The sequence below is a fragment of the Dipteris shenzhenensis genome, chromosome 1 (genome assembly GCF_047967505.1).
Source record: "Dipteris shenzhenensis isolate YYH24624 ecotype China chromosome 1, Dip_SZ_1.0, whole genome shotgun sequence".
Classification (NCBI taxonomy): Eukaryota; Viridiplantae; Streptophyta; class Polypodiopsida; order Gleicheniales; family Dipteridaceae; genus Dipteris; species Dipteris shenzhenensis.
In genome coordinates, this window is record NC_141596.1 from 37,857,963 (window position 1) to 37,882,420 (window position 24,458).

A 24,458-nucleotide genomic window follows, 5' to 3' on the forward strand; every position below is an offset into this window, starting at 1 on the left:
GTCATATGGATGACATTTTCGTGTGGAATGCATCGATTCAAAGAGAGTCACGTATGATTGTGGAGTCATGGCTAACTTCAAATACGATAGCCGAGCAAGTGCTTCGGATATCAATCTTCTCTCCTCATAGTTGGATTATTGTGGAACCATACGTGAAATCTATGAAATTTGTTTTAGATGATTTAGTCTTTTCATTTTTGATGTAAAATGGTTTAGAACTATTTACAACGGTCCCCATGCGACAGTGAGAAAAGACAGTAGCGATTTCTTTCCAATAGACTCCACCAAACTTTGGACTGATGAAAGTGATACTTTTATTCTTGTCGAGCATTATGAGTAGGTGCATACTAAGGATTTAATTAATTGAAGCTTTGGTTTTTAAAGATCCATTGATACATATCCTTAAGCATAATTTGATATATGTAATTGACGGCATTTGGCACCCATCTTTAATATAGGTGGTTTTTCATCCGGATCGTTCTGATCGAAGATGGTGGTACGTGATCCAAGTTGCACCATGAAGTAAGCAAAATTTTGAAGATAGAGATGTGGATATGGAGATGCCACTACCAATGCCGGATCCAATTGATCCAGATGGATCTAGCAAATAAGATGAAGATCATAATATGAGCCAAGAGGAAGATGCGCATAATGATATCCTACGAGAGGAAGATGGAGATCATGATATTGAGGAAGAAGATGACGATCATCAAGAATCACCACACTTTATTGTAGAAGATGATTAAGTACTCTTAGGTGAACGTACGATGCTAGAGTACGATGATGATATAGGAGATCAACTCGGTATAGAATTAGAGATAGACTTATTTTGCACGTTAGACTTGGCTCAAGATGAAGCCGTTGATGTAAATGCTCTTCATTGACTTTTTTCATCTCAAACTTGGACATGAATATATGAGCTTCAAAGGCTTGGTGTACATGCTCTTGTACTTTTATTCTCTCAAAGGATCAAACATGTAAAATTTTGTCATTGAGAAAAACTATCTTTTAATGTCGGTATGAGAAAAAACACTCTTTGTAAGTCTCAGTGTTGCTATATAGCGACCATTCACAAGTCTAATAAGTGTCGCTATATAGTGACCATTCACAAGTCTAATAAAGGTTGCTAGATAGCGACACTCTTTAAACGTCACTATATAGCGACGTTTGCCTAAAGTCACTATAAAGCGATGCTTAACGAATCTCGCTTTGATTATCGACGATTAGCGCCCCGCGTGCACTAATCATTGGTCCTTAAGCATCGGAATAAGACCCGTGTGTAGTAGTGCAAGTTTGCTTTGCAACTCAAAAATGCCTTCTTGCTTGTGCATGGATGGACAAAAAACCCATATTCTTTGCTTCAAATGTTTTTGGGATGAGGAGAGGGGATCTAAAAAGGAAAATTTCCAATGATGTGAAGGTTTCACTTCCTTGTCCAAAAATTGCAATTCAATATAACAAATTCAAGGCTAGATGTGACACCTTTGATAGTTTGGTCCTTGGCCAATGATTATAGCATGGAGAGTGCTATGCATGGTTGGAAATGGTGGCATGCCTTATTTTGGGGCTTGATGGACTCAATCTTTACAAATGCATGGATAATATGGAGGGATATGAATGATAAGGTGATGATAAGAAGGATGTCAACCGATTTAAGCTCATGCTAAGGCTTCAAGAGCAGCTTGTTGATAATGCATTTGCGAGCTTGTATTCAACTAGAAGCATAGGCCAAAATGATTTGTATTTGGGAGGACACATGATTATGAGAATGCAGGATGAGGCACGTAAGTTGTGTGTTGTTTGTGGTGCAAAAATAGCAGGAGATTGCTTTTTGAGGGTAAAGAAGCACAAGAAGCAAAGGCATCTAGAACAATTTACAGTTGTGTAAATACAATAAACACATCATGCATTAGGGGAGAATTGGCATCTCAAAAGGAACTCCAATTAGTGTTTCCTAATTTCAAGGGATTAGAGAGTGATTTGAGGTGTACCAATGAGAGTGCTAGAAGATGTCGAGCAATGGTATGTTGAGGTGGAGTGTGGGTAGGCCTACAGAGAGTCCCTATTGGTTGCTCCCCTTACACTAGGGACCACCCAAACCATCCCCCCCCCCCTAACCCATGTTTGACCCTCCTACTAGGTGCACCTCCCCCACATGAGCCCAAAACTGCATTCAATGGGATGGTAGGGCCCAAATGGCAAATTACTCTTCTCCCCTCCCTCTTTCTATTATGGTCCTTGTCCCCCCTCATCATCGATGGAGAAGAGTACGTATTCGTCCATGCCATAGAAATTCTTTTTGGACTACGAGAGAGAATGAGGCACTTGGAGTCCTATCGGGGTTCGATGTTGACATGTGTCAAAGATCTCGGGGTTTTAGGTACCAAAGACTAGACAATGGAAGACTTTCTCTTGACGATGCTGGTTTCAATGAGGGATGCAGACATGTCCATATACGATGCACAACCCTCTCATACAAAAGCTTCCACCTCCACCAACATAGGTCAGGAGAAAATGTCCACCTCCCAAATGGAACATCACATAGGACCTGGTTCCATCAACATTGCAAATGAGGAAGGGATAGAAGGCGACGACACTGGAGTGGTAAGTTCAAACAATATTTTTTATTTTGATGTTCTTTCAGTATAATTTGTTTTCGGTTTTCTAATGTTTGTTGAATTGTTGTAGGATGCATTTGAGCTTGATGAATTCTCATCTCGATGGGGTAATGTTTGTAGCACATTTAGGCGAGATCATTGTTTGGCCCATTACCTTGGTAAAGTCGTAGAGCATATCATGGTCTTTCATAGCAAATTTTCTCCTCGAGGTCCTTCAAAACTGTTGAAGTGCAAGGCATTGTCACGCACTATCGGATGCTCCAACATTACTCGGAATGCTGACAAGTCATTTTGGTACACCGCCTAGATGCTATCAATGCCTTTAATTCGAACATTCATGGCAGGGCATTGACAACAACGGCTATGTCTTTGGCAGCAGAGGAGAGGAGGATGTTAGTGCTGTTGCGGCTAGGTTTATATCTAGGAATCCACTAGGGGATTCAAAGACCCCTATTCTCAATGTACTCAAACTAGCCAAGAAGAAAGATAGCCTGTGAGGCCTTTTGTATATATAAGCATATATTTAAATGGATATTTCAATGGATACATGACTACATGTCTTTATTATTTGTTTTAAGTTATCATTGCTCGTCATGAATTCCATTGTATTTTGTTTATGTCCTTGATGATATATTTTCTCCATCATTTTAATTGTGTTAATTTAATAAATTTCTAGCCAATTTAGTATCATTTTCACCAATTCTGGGTATTGAGAGTTCATTTCTGTCAAATCCTGAAGGATTTTCACCATAACACAGAAGGGAAAAGTGTTCGGCATGTTGCCAGAAAGCCCAAAACCCACCACAGTGTGAATTTGGGCATTCTAGCAACTAAAGCCCAAACCCACCATGGCGTGAATTTGGGCATTCTGGCAAGTTGCAAGAATGCCCAAATTCACGCCGTGGTGGGTTTTGGGCTTTCTGGTGTCTTGGCAATGTGTCAGACACTTTTCCCTTCTGCGTGACAATGAAATTCCTTCAGGATTTGACAAAATTCAAAACTTACATTGAAATGATCAATTATAGCAGTCATAGAAATAGAAAATACACAACAATACGGTAGTGTAGAGAATGTCGATATATTTTATTTAAAAAAATCGGCCCTTGGGCCTTAGATACAAGATAGTGTCTTCAAGGGCAAGGGGTGGCCTAACACCTAAGAGTGGGCTATAAGAGAATCTAGGGCTTCAAACTTGGGTCACTCCATAGCCGCTTCGCCAAAGCCATGTCCTTGTCCATGACCGTGACGTGCTTTGCATGGATGGCACACAAGTTGGCATCCTCGAATAGAGCAGAGGTCAATTGCTCCACAGCCTCTTGGAGTGCTTCCATAGCTCTTATGCTAAAGTCCTTGAATCCCTGTGCTATCTCCCGTACCACACGTTGGAAGGGAGCATGTGGGATTAAGTTGTCAGTGGTATTCTGCATTTTCTTGATCTCCCTCAGGGCCCGTGCTCCTAGCTTTGCTTTGTACGGCTTCCTGATTCTTGGTGGGGGCCTCACAGGTACCCAAACACCTTCCCACGACCTCCTATCTGCCTTGAACTTCTTCCATTGCTCTTGTCTGCATTGGTCCTCCTCCGAGTCCTCCTCTCACTGATGTCTAGAGCTTTGGCCTTCTTTGGGATGGGGCTTCCTTGGAGTCTGCTTTACCCTCCTCATGGGCTCACGGATCATCTCTGTGATGGGTTGTATCTCTGGGAGAGGGAAGATGGTGCTCTTCGTGGCAATGTGTTGGCCCTCAGGAAGCCTCTCTATGTCCAGAAGGTTATCCAACACATTTTGTTTGATCCGGAGAGGGCTCTCATGGGGGGAGGGGAAGGCCGAGGGGAAGGTTGAGAAAGGCTGAGGGTCGAGGCTGAGGGGAAGGTTGAGGGAAAGGTTGAGGGTCAATGACGGTGAGGGGAAGGCTGGGGAGAATACTGAGGGGAAGGCTGAGGCTAAGGGGAAGGCTGAAACTAAGGAGAAGCCTGGAAGACCTCATAAGAGTTGGGGGAGGGCTCACAAGAGTCAAGGGAGGCACCACTGGACTTGGATAGGTTTGTGTGTGTAGATGCCATGGAGGTGGTGGAGCTAGAGGAGGAAGGGTGGAGGCGGTGTCCAGTGGGTCTAGCCGTGTTCTTCACTCTTGCCATTGAATAATGAGAGTTAGGGTTTTTAAAAACGTTTTGTAAGGGCCCATCATGTTTTGACATCCCTTTTAATTACGTTTAGGGTTTCATCATGCCCCTACCCTCGCCCTAACCCCTCCAACCCCCCCCAATCTTGTCGCCCTCCCCCTCCTTGCCCTCCCCCTACTTGCCCTACCCACACCCGTCGCCCTCCCCCATACCCCCCATCCCCCCTCCCCCCACCCTTGCTACCACTCCACCCCTCCCTTCTCTCCCCCCTCCTTCACCATGTCCCCACTTTCCCCAACGTCATGTGAGTACAAAAATTGTGGTCAAAATAAGCAACATATTAAAGAGTGAGTACACAAATTGTGGTCAAAATAAGCAATATATTTATTTCATATTTGTATACAATTACACCATAGCTTCCGTTGGTGGTTGGACCCATCTGCTCCCTTCTCTCACTCTAGCTTGCAACCAACGTGCGACTCCTCGACTCCCTATGGATGCTTTCCAAGCACTATGCCTTCTATTCTTTGATACAATTTGAACTGCTTTTGCAAGTTCTGATGCCTTTGCATTTTCAGACTTCAAAGTCCTTCCTAGTAAACATCTAAAAAACCAGTCGAACATCTCATGCAATGCATTGCTGCGAGTGACACCACCACCATGCCTTGAGTTCTTGAAGTAGGCTGCCTTGGCTCTATAGTGCAACTTCTCCATGCCTTGTGTATTCCAAATGGAAAAAGGACCCCAATTTTGTACAAACCATGGTCCGTGTGCATAGAGAATATGCTGCAAACATGATGAGAATCAAATCAGCAACAACAAAAACTATTTATAAAGTAAGTGCTAAATATTACAATGGTGCCAAGATTACCATGTAATGCGTAATGTGCGACTCCCCCCATGCTTTCACCATTAATTGCATAAACTCTTTCATAGCCATCCTGAACCTTTCATAATACATCTCATCGATTTGAACCTGGTGAAGCAATTTTATCAATGCATCTACCTTTGTCCATACTTTAGCTCTCAAAGTTGCTACTTGAGGATCAGAAGCCTTATTGGTCGTGCATTCACACAATGCTTTCCAATATTCCCAACCGAAACTACTTTGAGACAATGTATGTTTGTCTTTGTCGAGATTGTGGTTCAATAGGAATCTCCTTGCCTTCCCTCCACCCATGGACACTTTTGCAAGAAGATTCTATGTTGCCTCGGACATTTTCTTATCCTCGTTAAGTTTGACATGTCCTCCATGGAATCCCATCTCTGACAATAGCTTCTTAGCTTCTGCAATGCACCGTGCGGATACTTCTTGCGGAATTAAATTCCAAGCATAAACAAGATGCAAATACAACAACTTATCAAGCATGCGCAGTTCTGTGTGTAAAGTACATATGTGTACTCTCTCAAGTGGGATGGGCAAGATGGGATCTCATTTTGGATCCTTCTTATCGTGATTGTGAGCTTGCATTTGGCAAGATAGAATGCCATTCTCCCATTGTAAGCCAACCTTTTGCTTACATTGCGAACACATGCAATAAAGGCATGTGTTCATTACATTTGCCCCTATATCACAACCATGCAAGCACTTGAGGGTTTTTAGATCACCAGCAAGATGCCATTCAACTTGAAAGGCTCCATGGCCATTGACTGTCAATGTTTGCCCTTCCTCTTGTCTTCGGATGGTCGATGGGATTCCTGTTCTATCCTTTTGCACTCGTTCTTCTGCCTTCTCTCATTCCTTCTCTACGGCTGATCGAACTTGATTGTATATAGATCTTTCCAAGCCTTTTTTGGACTTAGCTAGCTTACAGAGTGACTCTTCTAATTTATGTCGCTCCAAGTCCAATGCATTTTGCTCCAAGTCCAATGCTTTGGCTTTATCATGAAGATCATGGTTCTCCCTTTGAAGATCCTACATAGAGTTATGCATTGCAACAATGGTGCTATTTCTTAAATGTGCTAGCATCTTTGCTTCAGCTCTGCACATCTCGTGCTTGCATAGCCATTTAATGAGCATTGTTTAACCAATTGCAATAACCAAGCAACCCCACATGTCCATTTCCAACAAATTGAACTAGCTCATGCATTGTATGGAAAGGAGGGCTCTTTTGGTTGGCAAGATCTAAAGGATATAAGGATCCTTCTACCCAAAGGTTGAGATGTTTCTTTCCTTGAGAATGAAGACTGTGGATTTTGGAAGCTCCCCTCAATCCTAGACTACATGTGCTTGCATATTCAGCCTCCAACTCTAAGTGAACCTGGTACTTGTTGGAGATGTCCTCGAATGGTGCCATGACTAAAGGATTGTAGAGAAGGAGAAGGCGTGGAGATGCAAGCTTGAAGGAGCAACACGCAGGAAGAGGGAGGCGAGGAGGAGGAGGGATGGGGGAGGGAGGACCAGTAGTTAAAGAGAAGGAAAGGGGGGTAGACCAACAGGTGTGGAGGGTGAGGAGGAGTAGGCATGGAGGAGGAGGGAGGGAGGAGGGAGGAGTAGGATGGAGGGGGGAGGAGGAGCAGTGGTGGAGGAGGAGGGAGGGGGAGGGGAGGAGGAGCAGGCATGGAGGAGGGAGGGAGGGAGAGGGCAAGAGGAGCAGGCATAGAGGAGGGAGGGAGGGAGGGGGAGGAGGAGGAAGGGGGAGGAGGGAGTGAGGAGGGGGAGAGGGAGAGGAGGAGAGGGGAGGGGGAGGAGGGAGGGAGGGAGGGGGAGGAGGAGGGAGGGGAAGGAGGGAGTGAGGAGGGGGAGTAAGGGAGGGGGAGGGAGGAGGGGGAGGGAGGGAGGGAGGAGAGAGAAGGAGGGGGAGAGAGGGAGGGAGGAGAGAGAAGGAGGGAGGGAAATCAAAATTTGAATTTTTTGGTTTCCACCTAGGAGTAAGAGTTGTGTAAGAGGTGGGGTCACTTTTGGGCTTAACCCACCTAGGTGAGGGGAAGTTAGGACTTTTTGGGATCTACCTTGGCCCTTTCATTTGGACTAATCCATTTCTTAATCCATTCCTTATGAGGCCCTTTTGAGACCCCAATTCTCCCCTAATGGGTGAATTTTTCATGCTAGTTTCGTTAAGAAGTGAAACTTTTATATTAGTGTCAACAGTTTCTATATCCTAATTAAATAAATGTTTGAAACATTTGCCAGGATTTGAAACTTTTATACAAAAAATATGAAGTTTCACCAGGACTTGCATCTTTTACTTCAAAATTGAAAGGAAAAGATATAAAAAGCATACTATGTTATATTTATATTGTGAAACTAAAAGAATTACCTCAATAAAATCTCGCCAAGATTTTATATTAATATTAGCTTCGATAAAAACATCCCTGAAACACATGTTTGTTGATCCTTGTTTTTGCCTGTTTCATTCTAAGGATGTTGTTACTTCTTTGAATGATGGTGGAAGGATACATTGAAGAATAGGGCATTGAGAAACCATCTATAAGTTATCGTGTTGGCTTCTTGTTTGTATATACATTGTTGAGATATGGTGCCATGAGCACATAGATTAAAGGGCAAAGGTATGTGATAAGGAAAGAATTAAAGTAGCCACCCTAGGATGTGGACTACAAGATGTGAAGATGTGGATTGAGGATATCCACAAGGAGAGATGTGGATGAGAGGATCACACATGTGTTGACTATTCAAAGGGTACTCTCTATATAAGAGGCCTATCATGTATGGTTGAGAATAGCACATTGGCATAGTTTGAGTGTTTCATACTTTCTGTCTCTCTCCCCATGGCTTTCCATATTTGGTTTGATCCTCCATGATCTTTATGCTCATTAAGTGATAGATTAGGCTAGTACGATCCATACTTTGACATGGTATCAGAGCTTAGGTTTAGCTAAGCCTAGATTGAGAGGTTTACATCTTTCATTCCGTTGATGAACTATTTTTGTTCATTTCGCATTGAGGAATTCTATTCTATTGAAGTCCAAAGACCCTCTGTAGCACAAAGATTTTGTCAGGAGAGAGTTCTCCGTAAGGTTTAATGGACATGTTCTTGGTCGATAATGCTTCTCTGTAGGGTCTTGTGTACGACTATCTCTTGTGCTCCCTAAGGAACAACTCGGCTTCTACAGGTTGATTCAACGAGTAGCAGAGTTGCAGCTCTCCACAGCCATCGGGCTCTACTCAAGCACACTCTACAACGAACTGTCTCACAGTGACTCACAATGGTGGCCTCCAAGCATGGCCTCTTCGACGACCTTATACAACACCCGCACGCGACGTCGTAGCTGCAAGCCCCGTCCACCAGCGCCATAGCTAAACGAGCTGCCACCACCTTCTACCTCCAGCGCTCCTACTACCTGCTCCAAAGACAACGCCAACAACGGGATCATCTCAACAGCAAGGATTGATTCATAGTTATTATCAAGCACTTCATAGTGGCAGCTCGCACTCAGCCTCGACGCGGTTACGTACTACGTATCATTCTGAGATTCGTAAAATTTTGAGTCTAGTCGTCTGAAACATTGCGGGCAGCTAGCTGCAAAATTATAACCCCTAGTGAGGGAAAGGAATCAGGTAAGAAAAAAAGGAGGTGCAGGCGACGTTTGGATACCGGATTTCCTAGCTCCTTCCACAGTCGACGGCTGCCTTCCACAACGGCCTGTGCGGCTCTCCAAACGACCTTACGAGCTTAGAAAGCTTCGACGAAATGACCTTACGAGCTCATCTCTGATCATCTGAAGCACCAAGCAGACTCACAGTGCGCTCCTCTAAGGCTCCTTGGATAGGCAACGACCTCCAAAGCCTTTGCACACCAGCCAAACTCTATTCGACTCAGCCAGCAGCAACGCTAGTAGGACTTCAGGCTCCATCAGTCTTACACCGACGCCTCATGCTCAGACGACACCGTCCTCGCAATCCACGCTCCACCACGTCGTCTCACTGCAAATCTTTTCTCTCTTTCTCTCTAAGATTGTAAACCACGACACGTGGTAGGATAAGATTGAACTATGGTTAAGTTTAGCCTTACCTTGGTCAATGGTTAAGTTCAGGATTGGTTAACTCCCACATCACCAGTGCCACTAAGCACACAGCTTCTTGCTAAGCACAGTTTGAAATTCAGCATATGAATCCCTCTGCCACATCATCAAGGCATAGAAACTTCGATAAGGCGTAACTTCCAATCCAGGAAGAATTTGGACATGTTCCAAAAAGGGAAAGTGATCGTCTTTTCAGGCTCCACGCGCCTGTCATGTTAGAATTATTGTATGCAATTAGACACTGCCAATATTGAAAGTATTCAATTGGTAAGACCTTTGCAACAAATGAAAAAGCAATGCATGAATGTAGAAAGCATGCCAAAAGCACAAGTGTATGAGATGACCATAGCCCGAAGCATGGCATCCACACAAAGCATCAAGGCACATGGAAGAACAAAGCATCATGCATGAAGCTACACCAAGCAAAGAAGCAAACGACATCGTCATCAAGCCATGAGCCAAAAGGTGACATCAATGGAATGTATTGAAAAGCAAAAACCTTGCCAACCTTGCCTATGTTTTGTAATCAAACCTGACCACCTGAGAGTAGCTATGAAAGCACCCAGGGGAGGTATTGACATGTAAAAGCCACACTTGACCACCTTAAGTAGCAATGCAAGCACTAAGGGGAGGTGATGGAATGTAACTCACATCTGACCACCTTGCAGTAGCCAAAGGATCATGGCACCAAGGGGAGGTGTTGAGATATGGTGCCATGAGCACATAGATTAAAGGGCAAAGGTATGTGATAAGGAAAGAATTAAAGTAGCCACCCTAGGATGTGGACTACAAGATGTGAAGATGTGGATTGAGGATATCCACAAGGAGAGATGTGGATGAGAGGATCACACATGTGTTGACTATTCAAAGGGTACTCTCTATATAAGAGGCCTATCATGTATGGTTGAGAATAGCACATTGGCATAGTTTGAGTGTTTCATACTTTCTGTCTCTCTCCCCATGGCTTTCCATATTTGGTTTGATCCTCCATGATCTTTATGCTCATTAAGTGATAGATTAGGCTAGTACGATCCATACTTTGACATACATGTATCTTGATTTCTTGGTCTTGAAATTATTTTTTATGTCTACAATGTACAAAACTCTTTTGGCTGACATGACATTGGTGTTTTCTCAATGTTTCTTGAAGCTTAGATTGAATTTTGCTCTAGGTATTTAATTTCCATTACTATTTTTTAGTTTTTCAATTAATGCCTCAATTTCAGGTCGTGCTTGTGAATTTATCTTTACCTATGATTTTAAATAGGGCCATTTCATTTGTGGAGACTATTGCCAATCTTTTCATTGGATTATAGATATCTTTTTGACTTCTTACAAGTCTATCTGAAGAGGTATCTTATGTGTTCATGAAAAATTAAATGCATGCTTGTTATCTTGTTCCCTTCTAGAGACTAGTTTTAAAGATGTGTCAAATTCAAATTTATTATATATCCACTGGATAGTAGTTACCTTGTTGGCTTTGCATGAGTTATTTTCAAGATGTATGAAAGTATTTGATTATGTATTCATGCCAAACTAGGTGAACAATTTATTGAAAGATCCATTTGGGATTACAAAGTTTTCTTGAAGAGGTATCAAAGCTATTGATAAGTTATTTGTTGGATGCTATTTATCTTGTTGGATGCTAGTTATCTTGTTTATATATGCATGTATCTTGATTTCTTAACTTTAACATTATTTCTTGTGTAGGACACTTTTTTTTGGTATCTACAATGTATGAGACTCATGAGTTGGTAGAGATTACATTCGAGCTTGGATTTGATTTTGCTCTAGGGTAAAAGCAGGTTAACTGGCACAACATAGCATATCCCTAGGCATTGCTATTAGCACTCCTAGTAAGTTCTTCTAGCATATCAAAACAAAATTTTATACACACTTGTGCTTGTAGCATACCCTATACACAAATTTGCCATAAGAACTATTCGTTGCACAATTTACTACATATATGCCATGTGGAAATAATTAATCTTTAGTGAAGTTAGAATAACTCTATTGATTAGCACAAAGAGAACATTGTGGCTCTTTCATTGGATTTTAAATATCTACCAAAAGAGGTATCAAAGTCATTGATTATGTAACCATGGGAAACTCTTGTGTGTGTATGTATCTTGCTTTCTTGGCCTTCACATTCTTTTTTGTGTCTACAATATAGGAAACTCTTTTGGTACTAGAGATGACATTGCAATATAATGTCCCAATTTTCAGGTCATGTTTGTGATTTTATCTTCACCTATGCTTTGAAATAGGAAGATTTCATTTTTAGAGAGTATTTGAATCTTTTTAGTGGATTTAGATATATTTGTTGGCTTGCTATGAGTTCGTCTAAAGAGGTATCAAAGTCAATGATTATGTGTTTATGCAAAACTAGTTGCATGATAATTATCTTGTTGCCTTTCAATGAGTTCTTTTTAAGAGGTAGCAAAGTCCTTAATTATGTATCCATTGGATCGTAGCTATCTTGTTGGATTTCCATGAGTTTTTTTGAAGATGTTTGAAAGTCATTGATTATGTATTCCAAAACTAGTTGAACTATTTAGTGAAAGCATCATTTGGGACTATAAAGGTCTTTTGAAGAGGTATCAAAGCTATTAATTAGTTTTTCATTGGATGCTAGGTATCATCTTGGCTTCCCATAAATTCTTTTAAAGGCATATCAAAGTCATTGTTTAGGTATTCATGCAAAACTAGTTGGACTATTTATCAAAAGCATTGTTTGGGACTATAAACTATTTTTGAAGAGGTATCAAAGTCATTGATTATTCATTCGTTGGTTGTTAATTGACTTGTTGGCTTCTTTTGGGAAATGAAATCTTTAGTTTTGTGTCAAAAAGGACATTTTAAAGGATTTTGTCTTTGAGGACCCTTATTGTATATGATAACATGTATACATGTATTGACTTTTTACGTGTTCATAAATGATTTTTACTATCTCCAAGTCTAGGAGATATTGTTCTCTATGATAAGAATGAATATGGAAAAAATGATTCTGGGATAGAAAGTTTTTTTCCCTAGGCACTAGAGGGTTTTTTAAATCGTGGAAGCATGTCACCCTATGCATCCAATATGAGGAGAGGAGATAGATTGCCTTTGTTCATCTTATCTTTACCATGATATTTGTCATGAAAATTGCAATCCTTGAAGGAAATTTGCATTCAAGAATGGTGCAAACTGCAAAACTCCTTTTTGTAACCTTAAAAGGACATTTTTATGTCTTGTTAAGTTACCAATCTACTCCCAATCTAGTGTTAATATTATTTGTCCTTGCATTAGCATTGAGCTATAAATAATTCCTATTTCAACAAGTTGCAAGTTAGATTCACACACACATACACACACACACACACACACACACACACACACACACACACACACACACACACACACACACACACACACACACACACACACAAAATTTATAGTTCCCCCCCAAAATCCCTCTCTACCTCTCCTTACACTGAAATATAATTTACAGCCCCCCCCCCAATCTATTTTTTTTTTGTTTACCCCCCTTCTATATAATTTCCAACCCCTTAAAAAAAAATATATCTTTTTAATTTACATATGTGTGTGTGTAGTTTTAAAATACTTATAAACACTCAACTTTCTAAGTATTTAACCACAGTTTGCATAGTCACTTCTATCCCCCTGTTGCTTTCACAAATAACCACTTCTTGCCTTATTGATAATTTGGCAGTTCTTTTTCTTATTTCATTATGTATTCAACCATAACTCTTTGGTTGGTTCTCTCTCTCTCTCTCTCTCTCTCTCTCTCTCTCTCTCTCTCGATGGATATATATATATATATATAATAAATATATATTTGGCACTTCACTATCTATATACTTATTTAATTAATTAATATTTGTATTAATGAATTATTATATCTTTCTATTTATATTTCTTTCTAAATATATATATATCTCATTATTTATCTTTCTTTATATTGTATAAATGATTGGCCGATAACATTTTACCCACATTACTTTTTAAATAATTACTTTATTTTACTTCTTTATCACTCAAAACCTCAAGACCCAAAACCCCCCACCACACTCCTTTTAATTGACTACCTAATTGTCACCTTACCACCTTAGTAAGTTTCTACCCCCTAACCGTGCTCTAACCTCCCTTCTTACCTAACCACTCTTCCTTCCTAATTGGCCACCACCACCACCCTCCCTTGCATTCATTTCTATTTTCCTTCTTGGTCTTAATTGCATGGGTTGGCCATTTTTTCTCCTTGCATATAATTGTCGATGACTGCTTCAGTATTGTTGATTCCTCATGCCTCCATTGTGGCGCAAGCCTCCCTCTTCGATTTCCCAGGTGACTATCTCCCTCTTTGATCCTCCTTCTAACTTTCTACTCCTGCCTATGCTCTCGCAACGTCCCCCCTTCCTTCCTTTTTCTCTTCTGGTGTCCCTGTTCTTCATCACCTTGCAAGTTGGTTCTAATTCCCTTGGCCTTCTTGGGACCTCTTCTGTGGTAGCTACCTCTTTTGTCTCATACTCTCTCACGGCTGGTTTCTATTACCATTTATGCATGAAGTAACTTCTCCCTTAGCCACTTCTACTTCCTTTCTTGGTGAATCGTAGATTCTTTAACAGCCATTATTTTGTTAAAGGTGATGGTTTTCTTTGCAAGCTATCCTCACGACATCGCTTCACACTCAAGGTTTGAGCTACTTTGCTTCTTCCTTTGGCTCGGTGCGCTTACTTCATAATTTTTACATAACACACTACAAGACACGGGCCACTTTTCAACATAGATACCGATGCTAAATACAAATGATTTTTAAGAAAACAAGTCAAAAGTGTCAGAATGTCTATCAATGTGCGCATCGCAAAGAATGCATCGGTATCATTGTCGGTATGGGCACTGATATCTAAGTTTTCTTAGTGTCGATATAAGCGTCAATATTAGCATTGGTATATATCGATGCTGCAATGTCGGTATATACTGATGCTTTGATAGAATTTAAAAGTATTTTTGTGCAATAGGGTGGGGTTGTTTCAGCCCCATCCTACCCTACAAATCTTTTTCTCCATCAGAATCATTTTAAAATGTTACAAAGAGGTCTACAAAATCATGTTACAATGTTACAAGAAAGGTCTACAAAATGATGTGCACTACAAAATGGCAAAAGTGTCGAAGTTCAAATTGGCAAAGCTACCGAAGTATTGTGCTACAAAATGGAAAAAGTGCCAAAATACAAAATGACAAAATGTCCTATCCTACTCCTCCTCCTCCTCCTCCGAACTCTCCTCGAGTAGGAAGAGAAAGAAGTAGAGGATGAGAAGAAGGAAGAAATAAGAGAAGGAAATGATGAAGAAAGGATAAGAAAGAGAGAATAAAAGAGAGGGAATAAGATAAGAGAAAGAAGAAGAAGACATGAGTAAAAGAATAGAGTAAGAGAGGAGTAAAAGAATAATAGAGGCTATGAATAGAAAAAATAATAAGAGAAAGGAGTAAGAGAGGGAGAATAGGAAAGAGATTAGTGGAATAAAAGAGAGAAGGAGAGAAGAGAAGAAGAAATTGAAAGAGAGGAGGGGAGGAGAAAATGGGCAAGGGTTCCTAGGCCCATCACTACAGCAGCTAGCACTTAAGGTGCTAGCTGTAGGCCAATGTATGGATGAAAAGGAAAACAAGAGGGAGAGAATGCTTGTTCTTACATGTTAGAAAAGCTATCTACAAGATCAATGGCATTGTTAGGTATTCTTCCTATCATATCACCTTGATTATATTTCAGACAATTTTAATTGATTGGTAGAAAATATTGAATCTCACGTGTGCTCATGGAATAGGTGGATCCCACAAAAAGAAATTTCTATATCGAGCATCAAGAGGGCTCAAGTGGACTCCATGGAAGTTGTATGCTTGCTTGCGAAGCACTTTGCCTTAAGAAAAGGAGAAGAAGAAAGAGTTGGAAGAGAGGAAGAAAGAGAGGAGAGAGAAAGGGTTGAGAGGGGGGAAAAATGATCAGAAGGGAATAAGTAGGAAGAAAAGGAAGAAGACAAGGAGGAAAAAGAACATGAGAAGGAGGAGATGAGAAAGAAAGAAAGAAAGGAGAAAGTAAAGTGGAGAAGAAAGAATAAGAAATAAGAGGAATAAGAAAATGAATAAGAAGGAGATGAATCAGAAGAGCATAAGAAGAAAGAGTAGGCAGAGAAAGAACTAGAGGATAAGAAGAAAGAAGAAATAAGAGAAGGAAAGGAAGAAGAAATAATAAGAGAAGAGAGAATAAAAGAGAGGAAATAAGATAAGAGAAAGAAGAATAAGAAAGTAGTTAAAGAATAGAGTAAGAGAGGAGTAAAAGAATAATAGAGGCTATGAATAGAAAAAAGAATAAGAGAGATGATTAAGAGAGGGAGAAGACAAAAGAGAAGATAGGAATAAAAGAGAGAAGGCGAGAAGAGAAGAAGAAATTGAAAGAGAGGAGGGGAGGAGAAAAGGGGAAGGGGTTCCTATTCCCATCATGGTACCTATTGTTGAAGGTACTAGTTGTAGTCCATTGTATGCACAGAAAGGAAAACAAGAGGGAGAGAATGCATGTCCTTACTTGGAGAGTATGTGTCTTAGGCACAACTACGGATGATCCCACATAGGGTTTTAGGTTTTTTCCCCTACAAAAGAGAGGAAACATACCATTTTTAAGAAATTTAAAATAGTTAGTGAAAGGAGGAGTTTGGAAAAGCAACACACCAAAGGAACGGAGAGGAGACAAGGAGAAGCCTAAAAACAAAAGCAAAACACGAAAACAAGATGTAAAGATTACATATTCCTCTCTTTCATGATTTTTTTTTCATACATTGTTCTGAACTTTCATAGTTTTGAGAGAAAGAAAGGAAAGGAGGAGAGAAAATAAGAGAAAGGGAGGGAAACTAGAGGAGAGAGAGAAGGAAACATAAAGGAAAGACAAAGAAACAAAAAGAACTTGAAATAGGAGGAGATGAGAGAAAGTCTTACCTTGAGGTTAAGAGGGAGCTCTTGCAAGTCTTTGAGGTGGAGAGGGAGAATGTAGGAGAGGATGGAGAGATGGGAGGGGGATGGAGGAGTGAGAAGGCAAGGATGGAGGGTGATTGCAAGCCAAAATCTAGGAGGGAGGATGCAAGGAAGAAAAATACAAATGGCATCATGGGAAGGGAGGGTGTAGGTTTTTTTTTGTGGTACCATCGGTTTAACTGACAATGGTTTTGGCATTGCAGGATAGAAAAGCAAAAGTGGTGGTATGGGCATCAGTATATACCGACACCCATATCGATGAAACAAGGGTTTTAAACAGGGTTTGGGGGTTATGAGGGTTTAGGGTTCAGGGGGCATGGGGGGTTTAGGGGGTTTTAGGGATTTGGGGGGGGGGGTTTATAGGCGGTTTAAGGGGATTTTGGGGAGGTTTAGGGGGGTCGGGGGTGGTTTAAGGGGGTTTGAGGGGATTTAGGGGGGATTTAAGGGGGTGTTGGGACTTCAGGGTTTAGGGTTTGGGGGGTTTAGGGGATATGGAGGGGTTGGGGGGGTTGGGGGGGGGGGAAGTGAGGGGGGGGTTTAGGGGGTTTGAGAGGATTTAGGGGGAGATTTAAGGGGGTTTAGGGGGTGTCGGGGTTTTAAGGGGGTTTTGGTTCTAGATTTGGGGGGGAGTGGGGATTTTGTATATTTTTGGGTGTTTGGACCTGACTTTGTGGGACGGTTTTAGATGTGTTCAAGTGAATAGATGAGTAGTGACAGCTCATTGGATGGGGGGCCACCTCTCAGGAGTGTGGAGTGGCTCTGTGAGAGGTTGCCTTGTCTTTGTACACATTACAGGCGAGAGGTTCCATCATTAGCACTATAGTGTCATGTGCCACTTGCAGATGTTGAAGAATATCAAAACACTATATAAAAAATTTTTGAACTTTCTCGCTTCATTTGGACCTTTTTTTTTTAATTGGTCACCTACGCTCAATATCACTTAGTAGACTCATAAATTGGGTATTTTGGGAACACTAGATGTGTAAGTTCCACATAACCGAAAATATCCCCAAGGTTGTAAGTGGTGACCTTTACTCGATACATCATGGGTAAATTTGCAAAAAAATGGATCGCCCCCTCACAAATATGGTCTAATAAAGCTTAAAATGTTGTGCACCTCCACTCAATATGCAATATATGGAAAGAGTCAATGGTTGAATTAAATATATAGGGGGTGTATAGGTGCACCATTTGATTGTACGGAAAAGAGTTTTTCGAATTCAATCTATAGGGGGTGTATAGATACACCATTTGATTGAATACCATTTGTATAGATATACCATTTTCTAGGAATAAGGCTTACAATATATTATCCTAGTATGCTTTTGAATCTTGTTCAGAGTCATCAGATTCTGGTATTGCATTTTCATGTGATGGGTTAAGCCTAGCCAAATGATGTTTAATATGTACAAGGATAGGATCAAGAATTGTGATACATTTTTCAACATCATAGCCATAGGCTTCTTTTTGTAACATCGAGTCCTTGATTTCCAGCAATGAATAATGCTACTCACTTCCATGTTTGTCAAGCCCTCTTTATTTGGAATCCATTCACGTTTCTTTTGCAAGCAACCCTCATGATGGTTGTTTCACTGTGTATTTTTTGGGGAGATTTTTCAAAGGCTTTGGTTCATACCATAAAGCTGTGAATGTTATAGGAATTCCCTTTTGATCCCTTGCTATATGAGCAACCTTTGCCATACAAATTGGGCCACCTTGTTCATCCAACTCTGAATCTGCATCAGATGCCCAAACTATAACAAACATACACTCTTCAATCTCATCAGATGGTACAAACTCTGGTAAGGGTTTATCCCCCTTCCTACCACAATATTTTTGAAGTAAAAGGCATTGCTCAGCTTCTTCCTCATCTATTGTTGTATTTGTATCCAATGTGGATCTCGATGCCAGAGCTTCTTTTGGCTAAAAAGATTCAGAGTGTTCAATGCTTATTAAATTTTCTTGTTTTTGTAAAGATTTGACAAGTTCCTCAACGAACTTGATTATCTCCCCATTCTTTATTGCCTGCTCAGGATATTTTTGCATCATACTTTGAAGATGTTTAATAATGGCATCCATGCCTTTCATTTCATCTACATCAAGTGCTTTGTTCTTTACAAGAACAAATCTAGTTTCCTCCAATGGAGTTATTCTCTGTAATAAAGCATATGGCTCACTCCATAAATGATCTTCATCCACTGAGTAGTGCTTCCATTGCATCACTTGAATATCATTATGCATGCTAAATCAGAAATAGTGTGGATTTGTGTGCCATGCTTCATCTCCCCCTTGTAAATGTGGCTGTATGAATGCCCTCCAATCTACCATTCTCTCCAAGATAGCCACTTCTGATTCCTCCTTTTGAGAGCCTCCATTTTTTTTCCCAATTTGAGACATCATATCCTCCAATGTCAGATCATCCCTTGACTTTAACTCTCTAGAGATAACACTAAATATTTGATCTATGTCTTCATGTGTATGATCGACAAGAAGAAAACCAACTTCCACTTCTTCAAATATTTTCAATCCAACCAGCATAGAGCATAAGCCAAATATATATCTATTCTTATTTTCTCTCTAGCAGTTATCGGCATGTATACGCAAGGTGCGAGGTAAACATCTACATGCATCTCTTACCTTCTGTATTGCTTTTATGATGGATGTTGCGACTTGGTTACTATCATGTTCATGCAAATAATAAATCCATACATTGCATAAAAGATTCAAAATCCATGCACTAATACTCCACACAAATGTGTTTCTAGTCCACGTTTACCCTCCAATGGCGGTGGGGTACGTCTATACCTTGGTAATGTTGTTGTATTCTGATCCACGCCATCAATGGTAATGCACATGGACTTTTTGACATGCACAATAGCTTCCTCTCTGCAAGAGGCATACAACAATTAATCTAGCATCTTGCACATGAGTTAGATGGATTGTTCGCCATCTTATATATTTTCCTTACTTGTGCTCACATCAAATATGTTCAATGGCATTTTTCAATTCATCACATGTATTCCATTTTGACATCCTTTGCTTTGATGGTGTCTTGACATGGAAAGACTGTCCACACCAAATTTTATACAAGGTTGCCCTTGAAATCATGCTCTCTTCTCTATCTTATAAATTTTTATTGACTGTTCCAAGCACAACCTTCTTTGTCATTCCCAAAAGATGATGATGTTGGCATTCCACACTTCCATTCAGCATTGTTTGTGGAAGATGAGGTTGTGGTAATGCATGGTCATCAAGGATTTTCTTTAATGTTGCAGCAGCATTTCTAGTGCTTCTTTTTCCTTTAAGCTTGTAGGCATTTCCATGAATTTTGTGAATCACTTTGTCTTTTACCTCTACCTAGATGGTCCAATATGTACCATTAACCATGGGTTTCAATTTGGGTTTACAATGTCTTGTCCTTGAGTCCTTATCACCTTGATGAAGAAAACAAGAAAACTCTTAAAGAAGATAGTTATGTGTATTAGTCCCTGTCTTACTCCAAATGCTGATGCGCATGGCTTCACAATCATCTTTTGCAACTTTTCTTATGCAAAGTTTCCTACAACAAAGGCGCATAAGAGTCCTTTCTATATTCTCCTCATATAACATTACATGCCTCTTGGATTCTGGAATTGGTGCCATGATTTGTCGCTTCTTGGCACTCACATACTTTCTTTTTGTGATGAATAATGTCTTGTGTGTCCATGTTGTGTGTCCATTATCTGGCACTGAATCTATTTCCCTTGAATCTTCATCTCTAAAATCAAATGCAGAGTGCCATTGGGAATTATTTGATGTCACTTTATAATATCTTGGAATTGGCAATCTAGTAGACAACTTGTTCATTAAAGTCAACCTGTTCTTCCAATGCCTCTTGAATTTTGTGGTTGAAATATTTCTCCTTCACAATTAGATGTTCTGCCATCCATATGCTCCATGCTAGTAAGTACATTAGGACCATCACAAGTCTTATATGTTCTGCCATATCTATCCTCCATTCCAATGACAACATCATGATCATGATCATTAATATCAACAATTCTAGTGAGCATGTTTGAGTTGCTTCCAATACAAGACAAGTCTTCTATGCATGTGAGAATGTTTGAGTCGCTTACAATACAAGACAAGTCTTCTATACCAGTGAGCATGTTCAAGTCTCTTGCAACACAAGACATGTCCTCCATACTAGTGAGCATATTGGAGTAACTTGAAACCTCTCTTGCATCAACATCACTTATTATAATGTCCTCAACACCTGAAAGCATGCCACTATGGTAGTCTTTAGAGCTACCATGATTTCTTAATTTTAAGCCCATTTGTCTAGGTCTTTTCTTCTCATAATACTTTCCTATATCTTCCACCACATTGAAGGAAAATTTCTTGATAGATAAATTTCAAGAAAGCTAATCCCCATTTGACAATGTTATGAACCTGAAGATGAGATGTAGTATTAGGAACCTCTAGATGTGACATATTATCTATTGCATTTCTAATGACCCCTTCACTAGTCAGCTTAATTACCTCCACCATACAAAGAAGAATATGAGCATAGCCTTTAAATATGCCAAGTGCTAACACTTCTCCTGAGCAAGACAACATCTCAACTTTCCCCCCCTCAAAGAAAGTTCTCTTGATATCTTGAAAGTAGATCTTAGGAACGATTTCATCTCGGTCCCAAAGAGTTCTATGTGCTTGCATATCAAAAATGTCACATTGTAACATATCACCCAATGTTTCAAAGTCTCCACTCGAGGGGGTCACTATGTATAAACCCTCTATATCACGTGCGTTCAAGGCCTATTTCTAAAATCACTTATCTGTAAATTTGTCATTAATAAAATGTACCCCTTTTCTATACAAATCTGTAAATTTTTCCCAAAACTATTTTAAATAGTCCCTTATGTATATTTATTTCTATAAATTTTAGAAATAAAATATATCCTTATGTTGAACTCAGGTGATAGGGTTACATACGATGAGTGACTCCCTCGAGAGTCTCCATGTGGATATTTTAAATGCACTACAAGACTTAGAACTTTGGTGATTATCACCACACATCTCCTCTCACCACAACGTTGAAAATGACACACATTCATAGGATCAAGACTATGCATTTGTTCAAAGCCTATGACTTCATTATACTCGTATAACACCACCTCTAAACCCTCTGTTAGGGTAAATACTTGTAACAATTTTAGAAATAAAGCATTAGCAACTATAAAAAAACCCAACAAATCTCACACTTGAAATCAAAATACAATATATATTGATGTGTACCCCAACGTAAACCCTGACCCTAAATTCTAAACCCTAAACCCTAACCCTAAACCCTAAACATAAACTCCAAACCCAAAATCGTAAACGTACCTCCAACCTATTGCATATGCAATAGGATCGTGGAAACAACCACAATCTGTTGCACAAATCACCAAAATTTGGTGATTTGTGCAATAGGTTGGGGTTGCACCCACCAACCTGTTTGGGGGCACTCACTAAATTTTGGTGATTTGTGCAACAGATTGGGGTTGCACCCACAAACCTATTGCACATGCAATAACCCGTTGCAAAAATCACCAAAATGATAAATTATTACTTGTATTTTAGGGTTCAGCTAGGGTTTGTAATCTAGAGTCTCAGGTTTAGAGATTATGTTTTAGGATCTAATATATAGGTTCTAAGGTTTAGGATCCACCAGGTTGTAGGGTTTAGGGTTTATGGTTTAGGATTTATAACTTTGTATCTTAGGTTGGGGTTGTACCCACCAACCTGTTGCACATGCAATAGGTTGGGGGTTCCCCCAACCTATTGCATGTGCAACAGGTTTAGGGTGCAATAGGTTGGGGTTGCACCCACCAACCTTTTGCATGTGCAATAGGTTGGGGGCCCCCCCAACCTATTCCATGTGCAATATGTTGGCCTCCCCCCCCAACCTCCTACATGTGCAACAGGTTGGTGGGTGCAACCCCAACCTATTACATGTGCAATAGGTTGGTGGGTGCTAATCCCAACCTGTTGCACAAATCATCAAATTTGGTGATTTGTGCAACAGAGTTAGCACCCACCAACCTATTGCATAGGTTGGGGTTGCACCCAAAAATCTGTTGCACATGCAACAGGTTGGAGGGTGTCCCAACCGATTGGACATGCAACAGGTTGGTGGGTGCAACCCCAACCTCACTACAAGGCACAGGCCTTTTTCTGATGGAAATACCGATCTTTTTTACACTAAAAAGTTTTTTTTTGATGGACGCAAAGGTTGGTATTTACGTCGCTATTAGCATCAAAAAACGGTCACTATATTAGTGTCACTATATATAGCAACACTGGTAAAAGTTGCTATATAGTGACACTAGTAAATGTCGCTATATAGTGATGATTAACATAAGCTTTAAAAAACAATATGTGGGGCTAAACAGGGCCACAACAAGCCCTGTTTTGCCCCACTAATGTTTTTTTTAAGTAATTACAAAAGAATTTTTTTTGTTACAAAATTTCCCTTATGAAAAGGGTGATACAAAATTGCTCAAACGAGCCACATATACATGTCAAAGATATACAACATTGTTTGTTATTACAAAATTACCCTTTCGAAAAGGGTGATACAAAATTGCTTAAACGAGCTGACATACAGAAGCATATACATGGCGAAGTATATGCAAACTACTACTAATACTACTACTACTACTACTATTACTACTCATCTGAATCGTCATCCTTGTCCTCGTTGCGCTGGCCTGAGATCCCTGGCCCTTGTGAACTATGCCTAATCCCTGGCCCTCGTGAGTTGTGCCTAATCCCTGGCCCTTGTGGAAGCCTTGTAAGCCTAATCCCTCATCATCACCACTCACCTCCATTGATGGGACATTTGAGTTTTGATTCTAAGAGTGAAACCATATTAATTGGAAATTAGATTGGAACTTAAAGAATAAAATAGTTTAAAAAGTGAGATTACAAGTACGAGTAGACTTATACCGTGCGAGTAGCCACCTTAGCCAAATTAACCGTTGCTCCCAGTGCCTCCTACTCAAAAATAAACCATGGCTTTGTTCCTATGCGAAACCCACGTCTCATCTCTGTGTCTATGGGAAGGTGACCCATCGCAGCTTGCTGTGGGCCTAATTTACAAGAGCTAGATAAGGTGCATGCAATATGTAGTAAAACAAATAGAATAATACATTAAATGAGAAGAAGTAGACTTACCATGGTTGCCTCGAATGCTAACCATCTACTTGCACCAAAGTGCGAAGTACCTATGGAGTCCAGCCATCTCCTCACAGCCCTCCTTTGACCCTCGAACAGTTTGGGATGGTCCCTGTATTGCTTCTTGAAAAACTTCCAGTTAGCTTTGTCTGCCCAGCTGGGTTTAGCCTTCCCCTTTGCGATGGAAGTATGCAAGGTTGACCTCTGATGCTTCAAGAGGACCCCCATGTGCTCTTTCATGTAATCTGAACTCTCAATTTGGGAGGTTAGGATATTATCTTTTCAATTCATCAATGATTGCCTGCTTCTTTTGGTCATCTTGGTACCGCCAGTCAGTAGTTATGCTGCTCCTAAAGCGATGGTTTATCAACCGCCTCATGGTGGCCAGCACTGCTATTGAGCCCTTTTTATTTTCTATTATCTCTCTAGCAACCATGATTTCATAGGAGAGGTCCTCGGCTGGGTAAGGAGGACTCATGGTAGTGGCAGAGTCAGAGTGAGCGGTGTTACTGCAA